Here is a 22,290-nt window from a genome sequence, read left to right as displayed (position 1 = left end):
AAACTGGAGAGATGGCAGTACTGATTTAGAAGACTGAGGAATGGCCACTTGGGTTAAAAAAATGAAAGAAAGAAAAAAAAAGAAAGAAAAAGCAGATGGCAGCTCCTTCCCAGGAGCCATAAAATTTCATGGCATATTTTCCAAGTGAGGTTTGTTGTAATTCAAACCTGGGGACCAATTTTTTTCTGAGGGAAATGGCAGGAGCAAATTGGAGTCCTAACAATAGACGGATCCTTCACGGAGATGAAAAGAATACCAGGAGCAAAAGATAGCATCCACACCCTGTGAGATGAATCCAGATTGTAATACTGAAGCTCAAAATAAGGAGAAGAAGGATATGATCTCCTGATTAATCATAACTAGGGTAGATTATGGGATCAATTATATAATGGCACTGGCAAATCAAGACGTGGGTAAATCCTACAGACTCAGTGGGCTAACTTTAGTCAGGAGGACCAACATGTGCATTCCATTCTGCTTTTTGCCTAGGTTTCAAGAATATTATGTGTCAACACAACAACTTCCTATTAGATAGTTTAGCATACACGCTGAACGGCAACCTTTTGTGTCTCGCGATTGATGCAGTCCTGTAAAAGGTGTCCTGCAGCGGCAAAATATTATATGTTAAATGTTATATGTGATGAACCAGCTGAAATGCAATATGTTTCAGTGTCTTCCCTTTTGTTGCTTTCTACTGAAATTTGTCTCCCTGCAAACAGTTTTCATACATTATAGGCTAAGCTGAAATGTAACTGAAATTAAAGTTGCAATCTTCATAGTGAGGTTTGAAGTAACAGATGTTTGTTACTGGGAAAGACCTGTAGCTTGAGGATTTGGTAAGAAATACTGGGCTAAATGCACTCATGGCCTGACTCAACTGAAAATAGCTTAATAAAAAATAAAAGTTTTATAATAACTAAATGAGAATACTGTAATTGTTCTAGGTTGGTGTATACAGTATGAACCTGATATCCAAGAAGGATAAGCTCCAAGACCCTCCATGGATACTTGAAACAATGGATAATAACGAACCATATATATTTATTATTTTGACTATACTTGGGCCAGAAGTATACTGGAGAATCTAGAGAGGCCACAAACACTTCCAGAGAGGGCAAATTTCAAGGAAGCATGGGTAAGCCCTCTGTGGAAATGTTTATGGTCACGGATATTGAATTTGTGGATAAGGGGTCATACTGTACTTGATTTAAAAAAACTCTTTTCCAATTACCATCAGAGAGGGACTGTTGGATAAAAAGTAGTACAAGTTCCAGACAATATGGTAAAAATACAGTTTCAATACCATTGGTGGCATTGCCAACTTTGCATTACACTGGCATTAGCATTACACTCAAGGTCATATATTAATTTTTTTTTAGAATAATCAGTTGCTTGGTGTTACCTACAGTTGTGCATTCCTGTCTAAAAATAGCAAACTGTTTTTAATCAAACCACAATTCTCTAGGATAAGAGTTCTCAAACTTTTTCATCCACAGAGCCCTTTTTGAAGCAAAAGTTTCTTTGAGAGCCCCAAGAAATGTACAAATATTTTATTACATATTATATTATATATAATGTATACATATTAGGCATGGGCAAACCTTTTGACCAACATAAACTTAGCAGTATTTCAGTGGAAGACCCCAGGGGCCATCCAGTCCAAACCCCTTTTGCCATGCATTAAAAGCACAATCAAAGAAACCCTTGAGTGGTAGGAAGGAAATAGGGTTTTGAAAGCAAGCAAGGTGAGGGGGGAAGGCTCTGGATGGAGAGGAAAAAGTTTGGGGGGCAAGTGGGGAGGAAAAAAGGATTTGGGGGCAAGGGAGGAGGAAATGCAAGGGAGAAAGGCTTATGTGGGTGAAGGAGGCATGGGGAGGGGGAGGCACAGGAAAGAGGAAAGAAAGCTTGGAGGGGAGGAAGGGGGAGGAAGGGGGATAGGGAAGCACAGAGTCTCTCAATATGTTTTGCGAAGCTCCAAAGGCTCTACGGAGCACACTTTGAAGAACCACTGCTCTAGGACAAAAGTGGGAAAAAAGAAATTGGTATCTCTGCCAAGAAGATTACTAGGGGATAGCAGATCAGCAAAAAAAAAAATCAGACTCCCAGTTTTCTAATAAAAAACAATTAGAAAACTTCATGATTCCTCCACCAAAGTTTGACTTTTAAGACAAATATGGTGGGTGGGTGAAGACACCTGAATGTGTTTATAATATTGATCTCAATGTCCTGCCCTTCCATTAAATGTCTATATTCATTGCTAACCACCTGTTGGCAATTATCATGGTGACTACTGCAAGTCGTGATTTATTTCATACATTTCTTTTGAAAATATGTACCTCTATTTTTTTTAACAGTGATATCTTACAATAAGGATCACATTCCAATTCCCAAATAGGAAGGAATGAAGGAAGAAACATCCTGGAAGTAGAAGAGATTAAGAAACAAGTGAAGGGAAAAATAATTATTTTATTGTGTTTGAAAGTAACTTTATTCAACTCCACAGATCTCAGATCTCTGACCTGGCACATTATCTGAAAGCAGCATGCATGGGACGCCGTATCTTGTTGCCATGGCGGCTTGCTGGTTCTGCGGTCAAGGACTGAAAGGAATTCCTGCGAGATGAACTTCTACTGGAGTGTTCCATCGTGTGTGTATTTTTGTCGGGAGAATAGTGGGAGTCAAATAGCAGCCGCATTAATGCCCTTGCAGCCCATCTCTGGAAGTTGCTAATAGTCCAGAAAATACAAAGGTGATGAGTAAAAGAAAACAGTTCTGTTCATTATATTCAGTTAATTTGGTAAGGAGCCAGGAAGACAATACAAGCTGTTTTCTTCCCAGAGCTGCCCCCTGTGTCTCCTGTAAACTACTGGAGAGAGGAAGCACAGTACATTCTGACTGTTCATTCACTAACTGTATGTGTGTGTTTTCTATGATAAGACCCTCCCCAGGTGAACATCCACTTAAGGTTAACTGTCTTGAAGTTCTTTTCCTGAAATTTTTAAATCACTCACAGCAGCAGCAAACATGCAAATTAATTCTGATTCTCACAGATGGAAATTATTTACTCTTACATGAGGAAGCTTGGAATCCCCATGTTTACAGTGGTGTCTCCAAATTTTTGTCATCCTGCCTCAGCAAAGTTTTGTCACTAATGAGCATTTCCTAGGGAAGGTCAAAGGAGGGTCAAAGTTTCAATTAAGAACACGGGGCCCTTTGACAGAATTGTTTGGACAAACAACTAATATTTGCTGAATGTCCAGGACAGATAAATGGAGTGAAATAATAGTCACTGTGTCTATCTGAAGGAAGGCCTGATCAGCAGGAAGAATATCACAGTTGCCTCTTTAGAGCTTTCCAACTTTAACTGCTGAGATCTGGCAGATGAATGGCTGCTTTCTTGCCTTGCAACTAGGAGGACTTACATTTAAAAGAGCACACGCACACACACAAGTGGATATGTTAAATGTCCAGCATTTTGTATTTGACTTATGAAAGGTCCAAGACCTCTCAAGTAACTACATTGGACTTCTATCTGAGAAGCCATACTTCACATGATCTCCTTCCCAAGAACGCTGTACTTAATGGGTGGACAGCCTAACACCAATGCAAATCCCAATCATGACAGCTAGTGCAAACCATAACAGCTAGTGCAAAAAAAAAATCAGTGCATTTTACTCTCGCATTAACTCAGTACTGAATAAGGAGTAATGTTTAGGACTAATGACTAAGTTTAGGACTAATGGCCATCTGTCAGGGTGCTTTGAATGCAATTTTCCTGCTTCTTGACAAGGGGTTGGACTGGATGGCCTACAAGGTCTCTTCCAACTCTATGATTCTATGATTCTAAGTCTGTTTAGGCCAGTGTAAGAATGATGTTCATGATTCAGAGCATCATCCTATTATTGCTCAATTATAAATGGTTTCAAATGCTATTGTATTCATTCATCTTATTGATTTTCAACCTCTATCACTAATAAACTTATGATGTGGACAAGATACTTGGAGGAATGAGGCCTACCACATGCATCCTAGACCCCTGCCCATCCTGGCTTTTGAAGGAAGCCAGAGGGATATTGGCCGAGTGGGTAAAGGTGGTGGTTAATGCCTCCCTTTGGGAAGGCAGCATTCCAGCGAGCTTAAAACAAGCTATAATAAAACCACTGTTGAAAAAACCATCACTGGACCCCACCCAATTCGTCAACTATCGGCCAGTTTCCAATCTCTCCTTTTTTGGGGCAAAGTCCTGGAACGTGTGGTGGCTTCACAACTCCAGGTATTCTTGGAAGACACGGATTATCTGGATTCAGCACAGTCTGACTTTAGGCCAGGACATGGAACTGAAACAGTCTTGGTCGTCTTAGTGGATGATCTACGCCGGGAGCTAGACAGGGGGAGTGTGTCCCTGTTAGTTCTGCTGGACCTCTCAGTGGCCTTCGATACTGTCGACCATGGTATCCTTCTGGGATGCCTCGTGGGAATGGGCCTTGGAGGCACTGTTCTGCAGTGGCTCCAGTCCTTCCTAGAGGGTCGATCTCAAAATGTGTTGCTGGGGGACACCTGTTCTGCCCCACAACCATTGTCAAGTCGGGTTCCACAGCGATCCATATTGTCTCCCATGTTGTTTAACATCTACATGAAGCCGCTGGGGGAGACCATCCAGAGTTTCGGGGTTTGGTGTCATTTGTACACCGGTAATGTCCAACTCTGTCAATCCTTTCCACCTGCTACTAAGGAGGCTGTTCAGGTCCTGAACAGGCCGCTGTAATGGTCTGGATGAGGGCGAACAAATTGAAATTGAATCCAGACGAGACAGAGGTACTCCTGGTCAGTTGTAAGGCTGAACAGGGCATAGGGTTACAGCCTGTGTTGGATGGAGTTACACTCCCGCTGAAGATGCAGGTTCGCAGCTTGGGTGTGATCTTGGACTCGTCACTGAGCCTGGAACCCCAGGTTTCAGCGGTGACCAGGGGAGCATTCGCATAGTTAAAACTTGTGTGCCAGCTGCGCCTGTACCTTGGGAAGTCTGACTTGGCCACGGTAGTCCACACTCTGGTTACATCCTGTATAGACTACTGCAATGCTCTCTACGTGGGGTTGCCTTTGAAGACTACTCAGAAGCTTCAAATGGTCCAGCGTTCGGCAGCCAGGTTGCTAACAGGAGTGGCACTCAGGGAGCATACTACTCCTCTGTTGTGCCAGCTCCACTGGCTGCCAGTTTGCTACAATTCAAAGTGCTGGTGTTAGCCTATAAAGCCCTAAACAGTTCTGGCCCTACTTACCTCTCCGAACGCATCTCCTCCTATAAACCGACTAGGACACTAAGATCATCTGGGGAGGCCCTGCTCACTGTCCCGCCTGCATCACAGGTGCGCTTGGCGGGGATGAGGGACAGGGTCTTCTCAGTGGTGGCCCCTTGGCTGTGGAACGCCCTGCCTGCAGATATCAGATCGGCCCCCTCCCTGCTGGTGTTTCGGAGGAAAGTGAAGACCTGGCTATTCAAACAAGCATTTGATTAAACAGTGTAATTGAACATAGGAATATGGAATAATGGATGATGAGACTGGATTCTGATTTTACTGTTGAGGCGCTAATGATTGTTATACTGATGTTTAATTATTTATGTTACAATTGTTTTTAATTGCCCTATACTTGTCTTGTGATGTTTTGTATCAATGTTGTTCATTGCTTTGAGTCACCTGAGGGCTGAGAAAAGTGGTATATAAATAAAGTAGATAAATAAACTTCCATTTCTTCTGAGCATGGATTCTGCAGTTGAAAGCCTAACCCTTGACTATGAATTTAGTTATCCAGCATCTAGCATGTTCCTTCTCCTCTCTAGTTCTGCCATGTCTGACTATTATCTGTCTCAAACCATCCTGAAAGGATAACATGGATCACTACACAGTGTACACATTTCCCTCTCTCTGATAGATACACAGAGGGATTTCAACCAAGCCCAGGACCAGTACTGGAATTCCAGTGATATACCATCTATAATTTCAGAGTCCAAATTTATATCACAGATTTTGTAAATGCTGTGAGATAAGAATAAAACAGGTAGATGATTTTGTTCAAGTTCCAGCAGGTGTTTAGAAACATGTCAAGTTTCCTCATCTTTCTTAGCTTGTATCTTTCTAGCATTTAAAGTGTAGTCTCACCGTGTCCTTTCAGATAGACGATATTATGTGTGATCTATCTCATTCTCAGTCTTTTGTGTTTCCTAAACTCTTGTTTTACATCATTGGGATTCTCATAAATGCATATTTCAGAGAAAGAAGACTTGTAAACTTCATATTTGGAAAAATAACTGCTCAGCAACCTGGCATTAAACAGGAAAGATTAGCTTCAAAATTCAATTTAAAAAGCAAGGTATTTAATTTAAAGACAGATGTACTTACATGCATGTATAAGAGAGAGATATTATTTTATGCATGTAACTAACATTTGGAACTTCCTACTAGGAAATATGCTGATAGAATCAATAGATTGTGTGGCTGCAAAAGAATTCAGGTATCAACATTGCAAAATAGCAAACATCTCAAAATTCAGTAACAAGGATTACAGTCAAAGGGGTCAACAGCAGTCAAACTTTATAATTTTATTTACAACCAAACATATCTAGCAGCTTTTGTAACTGGCAATGAAATCCACTTTAAATTCAGATACTTGTGCAGAAATTTCAGAATTATCTGGTGCTGGTGAGCAAGTTGCAGGATGACACTTCCAATCCCATCCTGTAAGTTATTGGTGGTGCTAATTATACCAACAAGTTGTAATAGGACCCAGCTAGAGCCTGTTGATCTGACAAAAGAAGCTTGGATGTTTGATTCTTCATAATCTCATTTACTAGCATTGCAAAACTTCATCCTCAGTGAAGCTAGCTGGATTTTAAGGTGGGTTTTATGATCACAGCCATGACATTGTGGTTACATGTCTGATACAGGATCTTGGCCACTATCTTACTTGTGCTTAATTGTTTTCCCCAACAACATATTTGCATTACAGTAGTTCCACTGCATTATAACATAAGCCTATACTGCTCCTATATCCCAAGATCTGATCCCAGGTTATCTGTTTATCCCAGGTTATCTGGCAGTGTGAACTCATATAATCCAGTTTAAAGCAGTTCATCTGGGATTATTTTATTTCATATCAAAAGCATTGTATAAATTAGTATAAAACTTATAAAAATAGAAGGAGCACCAGTAGCTAAATATCACAGTGACCGCATTGTCACTAGCCTCAAACAATTCCTCCTCTGTTACATTGCAATCTGGGTTGAGATCCTGGGATATAGGATAGTGTGGAAGGGGCCTACATGAGTATAACCGAATTCATTCTGCAGTAATTCATTCTGCAGTAATTACTGCAGTATATTCATTCTGCAGTAATTTTAGGTTACTTTGCAGTTATGGGGTAGAGAAAGAATCCTATCTATAACTCCTACCAAATACATAAGACTGGAGTTCTTGTGTTGGCTTATAAGCTACAGGTGTTTTCCAAATTGCAGTTCTGTAGCACAGCCCAGTGAACAAAGAACAAACCCATTATATGGTCAGGAGCACAACCAACAATCAAGCTTTTTCTCTTCAGGTTCAGGTGGGTATGGGTACACATTTTTCTTTTCTTAAGCAGGGACCCTATCATCAGAACCTTTTGCTCCAACACATAATTAAGCATCACCTCTTCTGTGTGGTTTTCCAGAACTATGCAGTAATGCTCATGTTGTTGCATGAATTACACATGGGTTACACATTAAGTTGTAACATTTCAGTACCTATTAGAAGGGAAAAGACACTACTATGACCACAAAGTTACTGAGTAACTGCAGTCTTCAAAAGAAAAAGCTCAAAGCAACTGAAAACTATGTTATCCTTTCATTGGATTTGTATTCAAGTCAGGATATTGGGTTGCTATTCACTCTTTTGTTTTCTCATCACCCTCTCCATATCATTTCATGGGATACAGAGCAGTGCTTCCAAACTATTCTATTCTTTCAGGTACCTTGGACAAATCTGTTTCAGACCTCTCCCTTGCCTTAGGGTCTATTTGCAAAGAAATCAGGTGGTGTTAGAGCCAAAGACCCTACATTTATTTTTAATGGAGGACTTTAACAGCAGCATGAAGGTTCCTATTCAATCTCCTTACTCGAAGACACGGGGGGGGGGGGGGTGTTAACTTCCCATTTATCATCATTTAAACATCATTCAATATGAAGACTCCTACAAGTACATTGTACTCTTAAAACTTCCCTCCACTGGTTCTGTATGTGTTGCACGCGTCAAACTAGAAACAAACATTAGTATTCTTGAGATGGATCAACAACAGCAGCTATCTGAATAGGCGTGTGTGTGTTTTATAATGTGCTTATGACTGATAATGCCTAAGAACACTCAGCTATTTAACATCCAGTTTCATCAGATCATTTCAGGTGGGCTTAGTCTCCAGCCTGCTCTTAGTGGGGCGGAAGTTCCCCCCTTCTGTGCTCCAATATATATAGTTAAGGCATGTTTCATTTGATGAACACACACACAACAGTGTCATGATAGAATGATACTATCCATATGCTCTTAATATTAGGGCCCAATTCAGAGATAAATGAGCCCATCAAAGGCCCACTTTTCTTTTGAGGCAATTATCCTGTTGGATTCTCTTTCTTTCCAATACTTTTTCTATACAGTACTCCTGCAAACTATAGCATTCCCAAGAGTGTGCTTATACCTTCTCCTGGATTCTAAGTGTCTCTGTTTTAATTATAGTACTTTTGGCACTCAGTAAGTCGAGTTTGCACATCCAAGAGCAATCATTTCCACCTGACTAACAACCATACCACACCAATAATTGGAAGGAGAAAAGGCCACAACCCCACTGCTTACAACTGTAGAAGAGTTGGTGCCCTATATAGGTTCTAAATCCAGGTATTGATGAACCCACCTGTTGAGCCTGAACTAACCCAACACCAGAAACCATAGCACATAACAGAGTGTGTCTTCTTTTGCAACCCAGGGGGTATCAGAGGTCCTGTCCCCCAAAATGGGGTAGTACCCTGCTCCACCTATACACCCCACATCCCAGAAGAAAAATCCACCATTCTGAAACTGGTGCTGCCAGCACTGGTTCACCCTGATCCCAAATTATGGAGTCATGCCAACTATTTCTGGCTGTGCCATTACAAACAACTGGACAGTTGTGATAACTGGACAGTTGTGATAGCTTACAGAAAAATGCCAGTAGTTGAAAAGCAATTTACACCAAAGAGACCCACATAACATGTACCACTGTTGTTGTCAAAACAGTAGAGACAACAGCATAGCCCCTCTATCCGCTGTCTATCCATAGTGTGCCAGATAACAAGCAGTTATAAAAGGTGGGAGGATCAGATGTTAATGAAGAGGAACTGTTAACAAAGGCAAAATGCCCTCCTGGGAGATAAGCACTGCAGTAAGACTGACAATGGCTGGTACCCAGGCTCTGCCACACTCCAAACCACAATCCAGTAGCAAGATAGGTCTTGGTGGCTTCATTTATAGGAAGTGATGGGTCTACTGGCTGTGTTTTATGTAGTCAGTGATTTTTCAGAGATAATGTTTTCTGCCAGTGAAAAAGCTCACGGGTTAGTGCTGCACATTTAGGTACATGAGATGTTATCATACTAAGCTTGGTTTAGGAGAACAGTAATGTTCTGACCCACAAAGATATAGCCATAGATACTCTCTAGAACAAATTAGCGAAACATTCCATTCCACAGCTCTGTAATCTCACACCTTTAAATATCAGCAGAAACTCTAAGGGCTCAATGAAAAAAAATGGTGTGAAGTCTCCTGGTGTTTAAGGAATTTCTCAATATGTGTTAAATTAACTTTCTGTATGCAGGAATGACTGGTAGAAAACAGCTCCATCTGAGACAGATGGAAGACTTAAGTATCCAAGCAGCTGTTTTGCTCATGAAATCAGATCAAGATTAACACCTACCTTAGGAATGGTTGTACCAGCACTAGTGAGGTATTCTTCTTAAAAAGGGGAAATCATATCCGGGGCCTCCCTTCAGTCCACTCTGCTCAAACAATATAATTAGGGAATCAATCAACAAAATAATCATGTAGATGAAAAGATTGAAAGGAGATACCTTTCTGTTACTTTACAAAGAAGTCTAAGATATCTCTATATCTTTTCCCAGCTTGCTTCAAACAGAAACTCTTTCAAAAACTACTATAGAGCAATAGCATATATTTAGGTTAGGAACAATTATAACTTACTGGCTGTATAAATGCCTTTCATGAGCCCCTCTGCATCTCCAAGAAGCATAGTTGAATATGACTTCAAATGGCATCTAGTTCAACCTCCTGGGGAAGCATAGGATCATAGAATCATAGAATAATAGAGTCGGAAGAGACCACATGAGCCATCTAGTCCAACCCCCTGCCATGCAGGAAACGCATCATCAAAGTATCCCTGTTTAAAAGCTTCCAAGGAAGGAGCTTCCACCACATTCTGGGGAAGAGGGCTCCACTGCTGTATAGCTCTTACAGCCAGGAAGTTTTTCCTAATGTTAAGGTCGAATCTCCTTTCATGTAATTTGAACCCATTGCTCAGAGATCAAGGGCCCTTCCACACAGCCATATAACCCAGAATATCAAGACAAATAATCCACAATATCTGCTTTGAACTGGATTATCTGAGTCCACACTGCCATATAATCCAGTTCAATGTGGATTTTATACAGCTGTGTGGAAGGGGCCTCGGTTTCCAGAGCAGCAGAAAACAAGCCTGCTCCCTCTTCCCTATGACACCCTTTCACATATTTATATGTGGCTATCATGTCTCCTCTCAGCCTTCTTTTCTGCAGGTTAAACCAACCCAGTTCTTTAAGACATTCCTCATAGGGATTTATCATCTCCAGACCTTTTAGTTGATCTCCTCTGGACATATTCCAGCTTGTCAATATCTTTTTTAAATTGTGGTGCTCAGAATTGAGCACAATATTCCAGGTGAGGAATAACAGAATAGAGAGGCACATTGACTTCCCTCGATCTAGTCACTATACTCCTTTTGATACAACCCAAAATCCTATTGGCTTTTTAGCTGCTGCATCACAGTGTTGGCTCATGTTCAAGTCGTTGTCCATGAAGCAGGGAATCCCTTCCTAGAAACTCCCCGATAAACCTATCCATCCAACTTCCCACTTGAAATCCTCTTCTTAGCCCTCTACCTCAGAGTTTTGTGAGTAGAAGACAGAGAGAAGAAGCACTATGTACACTGCCCTGACCTCATGACAGAAAGGGTGGGCTATACATATAAGTAATACATTAATAATAATCAATAATTTAGTCTTCAGAAAACTCACAATCTGAAAATTGGACAAGATCGGCTCCCCTCCTTTGAGTACATTTTGATGAGGAAAACAGCCAAGATATATCTGTCACGGTGTCTTGTGTATCTAATACAAGTGGTATGTGCTTTCTACTCTGGGGTATCAATACCTGAATACTGGAAATGTCTCATGAGCAGTGGCCCATGGGAACTTTTGTCAGCTCCAAAATGTTCACAGTTCTCACTTTGCATAAGTAAAGACTAAACAGGCCCTGACAATTTCAGGATTTGTTCCACTTTAGTGAATGCAAATCAAAATACAGAAGAACGAACAGGCTGATGAATTCCCTCTCTGATGTACTCCCCAAACAGAGTCAGCTCATTAAAGCCTCTTGGAAGATAACACAAGTTTGTTTTCAGAAATGCAAGGCCATCTGTCCATAAGGATTTCTCACGCCCTGTCTGCAAGCTCTGGGCAGGGAATTGCAACATTAACTACACAGGAAGGAACAGTTGAATGAATAAATGATAAAGGCCTTTAGGGTAACTATCTGGGGTATTATTTTACACACCGGCATCAAGTAGGTTAGAAGAACATGCTATTCTGTCGCCTGATTCTGTTATCTTTCCCTGAACAGATCAATGTCTGTAAAACAGTAAGACTAAGATTACAAAATGACAGCAAGACAAAGATCCTCACTTCTGAAATAATGAAATAAATGGATAGGTAGAATGGTAAGTTGATATCAGGTAAGAAGCAGAACATCAGTGGTAGATTAGTGGAACACAGTATAGGCAGACACAGGCTCCTGTATTCTTCATTCATAACTCTGCCATAATTACTTTTTTGTCATTCCATACTCTCAATTGAGGTCTAAATCACACACTATCTTCACAAAGAAGAGAAACAAACACTAGACACCCCTTGTAGGATTCATGGGAAGCCAATAATTGCATGTGATGGAAAGTGTAAGCACATTGTTTATGCATTCATCCTTGCACAGTCCTTTCTACCTCCACAAAAAGAAAGGGAACAGCATTGATGCAAAATTCAGCATATAGTAATATACTCCTCCCATGTTACAGATAGTCAGATTGTTTTTATTAGCCACCATGAGTCTCTATATCAGGAGAAAGTTAAAATAGAATTAAAGTATGTTAGTAAATAAATAAATAGTCCTCATATGCTCAAGGGGTTGCGTGCCTCTGCTCACATTACCATGTTGAATGAATTAGCTATAATGCATATATTTTTTGTATTCAGTTATATGTGAAAAAATGTATATCTTTATAATGTGAGAGTATAGTATTATCTAACAATTCCTGATTTTAGCTACATTTTATTCTCACCCTGGAGTGGCAGCTTTGTTCAAATACTGGCACCCAAGGCACCTCTCAAGAGAATTAATAAAATAGCTTCAACAAAAAACCCAACCAGGGGCTCTTCCAGTTTCATCCAAAAAGTTCTCCTGACTTTGCAACGTGCCATTTCTCAATGTGTCCTGTGACCAGCTACACAATGACCAATTTTTCCAGTGTCTCAAAAACACTTTAGCTGGCATGCAGATAGACTGCAAAGATAGGTTTTAGGGAGGTGTCAACATTACTATCATTATACTTACTTACTTACACGATCCCTTATAGCACGAGGATGATGGTCCTCCAAGTGTAGTGTCTTGGTGGTGGGTTCATAGGTGGCTGTGGAGCCCTATTCGTGATCCACATGGTCTCCCACATTGAGGACATCAGTTTCCAGGTGGAAGGTGGTTCTGGTCAGGGTTGGCTTAACACACTTGGGTCGTTTCTCCCTTTCTCCCTCCATTCGTGCCTCTTCGAATTCTGCAGCATTACTGGTCACATTCCTATATCATTATAGATATGCTATTAATGTAGGAATTAATGCAGCTATAGTGTTGTGGGCTGGTTCTACACTGTAGAAGGAATGCAGTTTGACCCCCGCTGACTTAGCAATTCCATAGCATGGAATCATGGGAGTTGTAGTTTGTTGAGGCACCAGCACTATTTGGAAGAGAAGGATAAAAAAAATTAAACTACAACTCCCAGGATTCCATAGCATTGAAAAAATCACCCTAATTTTTCAGTGTAGATTAGATAATTTTTTAGACTTTTCTTGTATGAATTCTTCACTCAAACCCTCATTAATTTTAAGTTGATTATAAATCCTTTGGGTACCCCAAAGACAAAATATTATTTCTTCATTATGGAATGAATGAAATTAATGTCTTCTCACTCAACAGTAATAAACGGCAGTTTCTATTGCCATCTATCCTAGCTATTACAACAACATTTAGGGATTTTAAGAGAAGCAATTCAACTGAGTACAGGCTATAACAGCAATCAAAAGTCCTTTGTCTCCTCTATTTTTATTCTTTTTTTAATAGCATCAACAAGACAAAATCATGTTGACTCTGAGTTCTTGACAGCTGTCAGCCTCATATCTGAAGATGATTTCATTTGCTTTGGAGCTGGAGGCCTGGGCTAATGAAAGGACACACTGAAGAGGTAATATTGCTAACAAGAAAAACAGACAACCAATTTGTTGGTTGCTCCAGACTGTGTCTCATTTTTTGCTGGGTATCCCTCAGTTAATTATTGTTTTTTGTTCAGGTGTAAATGCTATACTTCCTCCATTAAACCAAAGCTTAGAAGGAAAGCAATGGGCACATAGACAGAATATATATATCAGGTATTCCCAGAAACAAGTAACATGCAGGCTCTTGTTCTGAAGAGCCAGTGCTGTACCAAAATTTGCATTTCAATAGAGCAGAAAGCATCATTTCTCAATTGTGTTTCTCCAGACTCTCTGGAGCACCCTAAAGGCCTATTCTTGCCATTTGATTAATCACTTCATGCTTAATGCCTTTTAAAATACTACTACTTTTCACAAACAAAGATAAATGCACTGCACTTCTGAGCAAGCCTGGGTCCTAAAGGAGATTCTGTCCTCCCCCTTCTAGCCTCAAACACTATTGAGTTAGTTCAATGTTCAAGGGGTTCGCTGGAGTTTTCAAGCTGTAAAATGAGATGTTTGGGAGTCCCGACTCCATAAAATGAGAGATTGCCCCAATTCTCCTTCCCCTATGGTTGTCAAAATTCAGAAATCAAAGAAAATAAACCCAAAGAATGTTATTATTAATCTTACAAATAACTTCGAAGTCAAGGCAGTACAAACAATTAGTCTGGTAATTTGCCCTTCTCCAGCAAGGTATCATCTAGAGCAGTGGTTCTCAACCTGTGGGTTCCCAGGTGTTTTGGCCTACAACTCCTAGAAATCTCAGCCAGTTTACCATCTGTAAGGATTTCTGGAAGTTGAAGATCAAAACATATGGGGACCCACAGGTTGAGAACCACTGGTCTAGAAGATTATTGGGACTACAACAGTTATCACCCCCAGCTGGCATGGTCAGTGAGGAATGGGGAATAGTTGTGTTGTTGTCCGAACATCTACAGAGCATCATGTTGGGGAAGGCTGCATTGAACTGTCAGTGGAATTTCTTTTTAAAAACCCAATTAAATAGGATATTTGTGTTTGTGCAGACTTGAGGAAAATACATAGGAAGTTTGTTAGCAGCATAAACACTGTGGGTTTGCGTAGATATGTGCATACCCATATATATATGCAAATAACTTTCAGCTTCAATAGGGTATCACTGTTGCCTCTGAAGCCCCTGCCATTTGACCCTCACATGAAGTGTTGAGGTTCCAAGATGGCTACCAACTCCCAGAAGTTTGAATTGGAATTTCATGTCTCACTTTGAATTGTACTGATCCACCATAGCTGCCAGAAATCTCAACAAAGGAAGACGGCTCTAAATAATGGCATACACTTTATGCAGTATGGCTGGTTGGAGGAATTGTGCGTGCACGGGTAATGGTGGGAACACTTTATCCAGTAGGCACAACAGAAAACTTTCAATAAAGAGGAAGGGAAAAAAGTAAAAGTTTTGAAGTAGGAATGCAAGTAGAGGAGGCACTCACTGCCTGTGGAGGAGTAGCTAACAGTGGCACTGGCTAATGAAAATGTCCACTAGTCTGGGCCAAAACACAGACAGCAACAAACTAGCGTTTAAGAAAAAACTTTGAGCATAGATCAAAAATAACAACTTAGAAACAGTTACCTAAAATTAAATATATGAAGATTAACTCTCGTCTCTTCCGCACCACACAGTTGCAGTGCCATGATTCCCAGTAAATGCCATGGCAACATCATAGGAAATCTGGAGCCTCCCCATTACCTGTCCCAGGGTGTCTCAGGCCCAGGCAGTTAAAGTGGATGATAACACTACAGTACAATAGAGATACTCAAGCAATCTGAGAGGCATACCATTTTCCCAACCATATATTGGCTTTGAGGTCCCAAATGTTGCCCACTAGGGAACCTGCACAATTTTCAGCAATTCATTCAAAGCTGATGTTGATTTTGGCATCAGGGAGATTGCCAGGAACATGACAGAAGATACATAAAAATCTTATTCAGACCAGGTTGGGAGAGGGAACTCTTGTCAGTTTGAAAAGTAGTCCTACCACTTGCATATATTGCAGCAGTCTTCTGGAATGTTTTGTGATGTTTTTAGTTGGGTTCTATATGTTGTAGGTGGTACGGTTATATTTGTTTATGTATTTTTCTTTTGTACGGCATTGAATATTTGCTGACTTTGTTGTTCACCACCCTGAGTCCTTCGGGGAGATAGGATGGTATATAAATAAAGATGATGACATGTGGGCTTGTAGTCTAAAGAGCACTTTAGGTTCATCATCTGTTTGGTGAAACCTAGGCCTCTTCTACACCACTGTATTAAATTCAGATTATCTGCTGTGAACTGGATTATATTACAGTGTAGATTCAGATATTCCAGTTCAAAGCAGATAATGTGATTGATAATTATTGAGACCATGGGTCCAGATAATCTGGATTTTATGGTAGTGTAGAAGGGGAGTCATAGGACCCTTCCACACAGCCCTATATCCCAGAATATCAAGGCAGAAAATCCCTCATTATCTGAGTGTGGACTCAGATAACCCAGTTCAAAGCAGATATTGTGGGATTTTCTGCCTTGATATTCTGGGATATAGGGCTGTGTGGAAGGGCCCAGAGTCCACACTGCAGTATAATCCAGTTCAATGTGGATTTTATACATCTGTGTGGAAGGGCCCTTAGTGGTGATACCCTCCAGAGACTGGAGGATGTCAAATAGCACAACGTGAGGCATCCTACAAAATGAAAGGCTAGCCTGTGTTGCATCTTTGGACTGAATGACTTTGCTAAAAATCATATTTCAAAAACCATTTCATGAGTCTAACTTTTACCTGCTCTGTCCAAATGAGTGGGTTTTTCCTTTTCTAGCTTTGACTTCCACAAATGGGAAGACTGATAGCCTTGGGTTGAGTGTGGATTGACAATAGATCAATTGTAGCTCCTGGCACTGTGCTAATGGATGCCATCTCAGGTTCCTTGACACAGTTGGGGAAGGCTCACTCCCTGTTTCCATAGAAACAGGACTTTTCCTCTGAAACATGGTGCCATTATTGAGACCATGGGTCCAGAAATTAAAAATGGGAGGAGGTTTTAAAAAAAAGCCCTCAGAAGGCATGTTGATATTAAAGGCAATGCAGAGGTGCATGCACAAAACATAGCTCAAACTATACTCGACATTTCTCAATCAGCAACTCCCTGGGTTATCCAAACTGTAGTTCAAAGTGTGAGCAAAGTGGGGAGTTCAAAGCAAGCACGCTTGACTACCAAGTCACTACAAGGAACTCTGTTCATGCTTCACAGGACTTTTTTGGCTGGCAGCTCTAACAGTGCTGTTTAAATCTAGAAAACTTTAAAATGCAGTTTTAGAGTTAGATGTTGAAAGAACATTTTGAATGTGTTGAATTCTTCTCAGCTACAGATGGCTATAAGGTGAGCCAATGTTTTCTAAACTCACTGAAAAATTGATGATGGGAGGATTTTGTTTTCTTTTTACATATCAGTGGGACTTTGTAAGTTGAAAAAAGAGATACATATGCGTCTTTACAGCAAAGCTCCCAACATTTTCAGGATTTAAAAAAATCTTTTGGTATTGATACTTTCACACTTTAAACAAGTTTGTTACATGCAGAGCAGGCAGAAGGGATGAAATGAAGGCACAACCTGTGACAAATATTCTGAAATCCATCAAAGTATCCCTCAGCATTTGAGAGTGAGAGAAAAATACAGTACAGTTCTTACATTTCAGTGTTTCTTATTTTCCAGAAGTGTTTTAAAAGGGGATTGAAAGCAGATACTTTCAAAAAAGGAAAACTATAAAAAAATTCAAAAACCACATGAGACAACCAGGAAAAGTTCAGGTTTCATAGCAAGTTCCACATGAAAGACATCTGTCAGTATCATGATGGATAAGTATATTCAGGCCTAGAAAATCAGAATTACTTCTTCATCCAATTGTTTGCTCTGAAGTAGTTCCATAGATTTCAGTCAATTAGCACCAAGAAAATGCATGTGTATTGTGGTATACAGTGAAAATATTGCCCCCAAATTTCAAAAGAAATCCTAAGATCTCTCTCTCTCTCTCTCTCTCTCTCTCTCATACACACACACACACACATGCACGTATATACGCAGATATATATATATATATACACACACACACACACACACAGACAGCTGACAGATACAGTATATTCACTGTTTGATTGTTATTCACATAATGCTTATATTCTAATAGGAATAGAAAGAATATTCAAAGTGTTTGAAAATTGATTTGAAAATACATTTAATGAGCATCAAGAAAACCCCATGAAACAAATCCTGAATTCTTGGATTCAAAGCTTATTCTACACAAACCTTGCACATATTTTGGACATAATAACGTTTCTAAACAGAAAATGCAGTTTTCCAAATATTCAGTTTACTTTCTGTACAAAACAATTACATTGCTTTTATATATATATATATATATAGATTATGCCTCAAAATACAAATAGCTATCAAAAAATCCAGTTGTCAAAGACTTGGTTATTGTGAAAGGAAAATGGCCCATATTACCCATTGTTTCCTTTGAGAAGAAAATTAGCAAAGAATTGCATTCCTATTGTATTTATGGCATTCTTTACTTCATCTTTGACAGCTTCTCTAGATGTCATTTGACTCATTTTTCCCATGCAGAAATGCCACTGCAATTCTGTATGATGTGCAGAGAGAGAAAGCATGAAACATTATTTATGTCTTATTTAGTTAATGTGCACATAAACATTGTATTTGTTTATCTGTACAAATATGCGTTTCTGAATAAACATGTATAGCTTTGCTTTGCTCATTACTAGAGTTAAACAGACAAGAAATTGTGTTGCCTATGAAATTATGTTTTTGACAACCTCTTGGTAGATATGAAGTTGTGCAAACTGGGAAAAGGTCAGATATAAATAAAAAAAATTAGGGCTTCTTATAATGCACACCAATACAACATTTAAGCAGTCTAAGAGATTTTAAAATGTCTGATTGGAATCCTAAATATAATTGAATATGCCACTGGATGATAATTTTGTATCCATGATATTACATTTCTAATAGACTTCTACAAATCTCCTTTACAGCTCTAGAATTTGTTGGAAATTATAATATGCAATTGCTATTTTTTCCACATATGACTGATGTTTTCTTTCCTCGTAGGCACATGCTGGAGTTAATAAATCCCAGGGTTCTTTTCACCATCAGTTGTGTTTTAGCACATTCCCAAAGGAAAAACATCTAGCAGGGAAAAACCAGAACAAAGAACTACTTGTCTTCCTATTAAAATACCAGTTTCCCTTTCAACACTAGTTTTGAGACAATGGTCTTCATGGATTGTTTCAATGGAAGACAAACCTTACCATGCATCTCCTCTCACTTACATCTTTACAAGGAGATCACAGAGAGAAGGACCTGAGTGATGACCAATTTAAAAAGCCCAAAGCAAAGATCTAAAAAATGAACCAGACATTTGATCTCCAGTAGTTTATTTTATATACTTCCTTTCCTCTTCTTGGCCCTCCAAAGATGTGTCAAAATGGCTTTTTTATTTCAAATAAAGATGTTTCCAATGTAAATTGATCATGTGGCAACTCCTCACCCACTCGTTCTGTCACAAATTATTTTAGCATTCAAAGGGGGTTTGAAGAGACTAGAAACTTATTTATTAAAATATTCCTATTCCACACTCTGATGTGAAATCTCAGAACAACATGCAATTACAAAAATACAAGTAATTTAAAACACTCTCAGGTATAAGTGGTAAAATAATGAAAAATAAAATGAAAGCTCATTAAAGAGATCACCAAGTAAAAAAGACTAAACATGCTAAATTAAAGTCATGTGAATATAAATGGGAAAATCACCCCAAAGTCATTTACTAAAAGCGATGCTTTAACTCAGCACCTAAAAGAAAGCAACATTAGTCTGCCTTTGCAACAACTTTTTATTGATTGGTTGCCATCAATCCCATTTACATGATGGTGAACTAAGATTCACAATTTTCTTAATTGACAAATGAGAGGCTTGAACCTAAAACTGCCCAGTTTGAATCTACATGCACCCGTTGTTGTTTATCATAATTTCTTGGTTCCATTTTCATTTACTCATAGTTGGTTCAGGGTTGTTCTATTTTTTAAATACTTACTCTGCCACAGACTAGGTCTCTGAATCCCTTAGTCTCTGAATGTGTTAAAAACAATAGAGACATAAACTTAGGCCCCATATACACTATCATAGAATGCAGTTACAAATTGCATTCTATGGTCCATGTAGACTCATATAATGGAGTTTCTTTGCATTGAAGTGCATTATACAAGTCTACACTGACTAAGTAATGCAATTACGAACTGCATTATATGGCAGTGTAGAGGAGGCCCCAGACTCCTAAGAGTTCAATTTCACACCAACCACATCAGCTAAAATGGAGCTGCTGCCTCTAAAACATTCCTTAAACTGTTCTATGATGCTATGTGCCTTCTTTTACCTTATATCGACATCATTCTCATATACAGTTACAGTGCAGCCTTTATAGACTATACAATTAGCCTATATGCACCTATTTTTACTTTCCAGGAAAGTTTGCACAGTTGAATTACATTTTTTTTACACAATCTGCAATGTACTAAGTTACCAGAATGAGGAAATGGGTCCTTACCTTTCAAAAATGTTTGAGGTGGAAGTGGTGGTATATGTGGTGGAGTGTAGGAGTGTACTCTATTACCACGATGGGAAAATAGTGAACAAAGCAAGCAGTAGCACATGTAGTGCATTCTAAAAGATGGGTTGTAATGGCCACCACATTGTTCATTGAGAAAGTCCCACATAATAATAATAATAATAATAATAATAATAATAATAACAACAACAACTTTATTTTGTATCCCGCCTCCATCTCCCCGAAGGGACTCAGGGCTGCTGACATAGGGACAAGCCCATTCAACATAGATAAAATATAACACATTAAAATTTGTAAAACAGCATCATGAACAATCTAAAATAAACAGATACATAACAGAATAGAAAAAAAACCATCGAGCAACAACCAGTGGCCTGAAATAGCAGCAGTTTCAAAGAGCCCGTAGGATTCATATTAGTATCATTGGCTTCACTATGCTTTAGCAAATTGTCCTTTGAGAAGCCATTGGTACTTTTCCAACATGATTCCAGGGCATAACTGTGAAATAGCTGGTTTGGACTCTGGAAATTGCTAGCTTTGTGGAGGTAATCTATCCTCCTCTCCCACTATCAATCTACCTAGCTAGAACTCAGTGCAACATCAGCCTTAGAAAGCCTGCTTCCATGTCTTTGCGTGATGTATCACTCCCACTGGTTGGACACAGAGGGGGCCTTTCCAGTAGATCTCAGTCCATGGACAGAACATATAGAAAGAGATACTCCTTTAAGTAGGAATTCTGGAAATAGCTACCTGGATTAAAAGTCCTTGATTAATTTGTTAATTAGTAACAGGCAGAATTCCCTCCTTCTGTTAACCTTAGAAACATGAAAGTGAGACCAGCAGAGCCGACACAGTCCATGCAGCCAACGAGGACTGGGATCTTCTTAGCTATTCTCTCCCCCAGTGCAACTCCTCAGTAGGCCATCCTGCATGTCAGAAAGAGAGCTACATATGAGGGAATTATCTCCTATGAAGATCAGATTTTCTTGTAGGGGGTTAAGCCCTCTCAGGCTCCCATTGTACCTCTCATTGTCCTCCTGGCTAGCTGAGGATCCACTGCTCAGTGAAGAGGCCAGTGATGGATGTTGCCCTGACCTAACAGCAGCAAGGCCTCTGGGGCCTTGACCCATGCGGGTTGCAATTAGCCAAAATTAGTCATCTGTGTCCATGGCTGGTCCTCCTTTAAACACCTAACAGTGTGAAAGCAACAGCGCCTTTCTCCCAAGCCTCTCTTTCCCCCTAGCTTTGTGCCTGAGCACACCCTTCTCCTGAGGAGCCTGCTCTAGTTTTGTTCCTAGCTCTTTTAGAGCCATACCAATCATTAAAAGAAACTTAGCAGCCCCATTATCACCCTGGGCAATTCTTAACTCATTAGCCTTTAAAGCTGTGGGACTGAAAAGGGGAAAGGTGAGAGGCAGGGGAGGGAAAGGGAGGAAATCACAGAGCTGCAACTAAGCAAATCTTAAGCTTCTTTGCATTTCTTATTTATTTTTCCTCCTATTTTCTTAAGCTGTATGTTTTAATTGTAAACAATGTGTCCAATGGTTCCACTTTATTGTGAGTGCACATGTCAGTCTGGTCAAAGTGACTCACAAATTTTAAGAATAGTGATAAATAAATGCTTAAGAGAATGATGATCTTTGTGATTCAGCCAATTATGATCTGCTCGGCAAAATGATTATTATTATGTATATATGGTCATTTTGTTCAATAGGCAGGTCTATTGTGCATAATCATATATGTCCATTTTGTTCATATATGCTCCTGCTTACTGTTCATTTCACGATTT

General features: G+C 39.6%; 1 long non-coding RNA gene across 1 annotated transcript in view; it reads right to left on the bottom strand.

The window, feature by feature from the left end:
* Window positions 1-2,446: 2,446 nt before the first annotated feature.
* Window positions 2,447-22,290, bottom strand: part of LOC137096404 (uncharacterized) — a 61,847-nt gene continuing 42,003 nt past the window's right edge. Inside the window, exons 2-4 of the long non-coding RNA XR_010909444.1 lie at window positions 12,933-13,172; window positions 9,973-10,054; window positions 2,447-2,726 (exon numbers count right to left, since the gene is read on the bottom strand). This is a non-coding gene — a long non-coding RNA (uncharacterized lncRNA). The remainder of the gene's footprint in view (window positions 2,727-9,972; window positions 10,055-12,932; window positions 13,173-22,290) is intronic.

This window comes from Anolis sagrei, chromosome 2 (assembly GCF_037176765.1).
Source record: "Anolis sagrei isolate rAnoSag1 chromosome 2, rAnoSag1.mat, whole genome shotgun sequence".
NCBI classification, from domain to species: Eukaryota; Metazoa; Chordata; class Lepidosauria; order Squamata; family Dactyloidae; genus Anolis; species Anolis sagrei.
This window is presented reverse-complemented; position numbering and strand designations above follow the sequence as displayed.